This window comes from Octopus bimaculoides, chromosome 13 (assembly GCF_001194135.2).
Source record: "Octopus bimaculoides isolate UCB-OBI-ISO-001 chromosome 13, ASM119413v2, whole genome shotgun sequence".
Taxonomy (NCBI): domain Eukaryota; kingdom Metazoa; phylum Mollusca; class Cephalopoda; order Octopoda; family Octopodidae; genus Octopus; species Octopus bimaculoides.
In genome coordinates, this window is record NC_068993.1 from 28548152 (window position 1) to 28548803 (window position 652).

Below are 652 nucleotides of genomic sequence, written 5' to 3' on the forward strand. Positions count from 1 at the left end.
CTTCGTGGGCATGATCGCAAACTCTATCGCCGACACTTTCGACTTAACAGGCGGAAGGCCGCATTCTCCGTCCGTATCGCAGCCCCGTGGAACAAGCTACCACAAAATGTCATTCAACTACCCACCACTCCCCTGCTCAAAAAGGCTCTGGACAACTGTGGCGACTATGTATAAAACTGGTTATAACAATAACCGTTTTTAAAAAAAATTTTATTAAAAAAATTTTTTACATGGCTTAAGCACATTGTGCTCTTCTGCTAATAAATTTGATTTGATTTCATTTGACATTAGTTTCAATGCTAACATATTTCAAAACACACATATACACACACATTCCATACTTCTAAGGAAGGAAATGACACCAACCTAGTCTGATTACTAAAAGAAAATATTAACCAATATTAACCCTATAACATAAATTGAAAAATAACTCTCCTTCTCCAAAAGCTTTGTCATTTATACCCCAGAGAATCTCTTCAAATCCTAATCTCCTCTTGTAAATCATTAAAAAACTTCAGATTTAATAACATGTTTACACAAAATCTATCAAACACTTATACACTCCCAGTCCATGTTATTTATCATAACCAGTATATGAGTAGACTACCATTATATGTGCATATATATATATATATATATATATATATATATA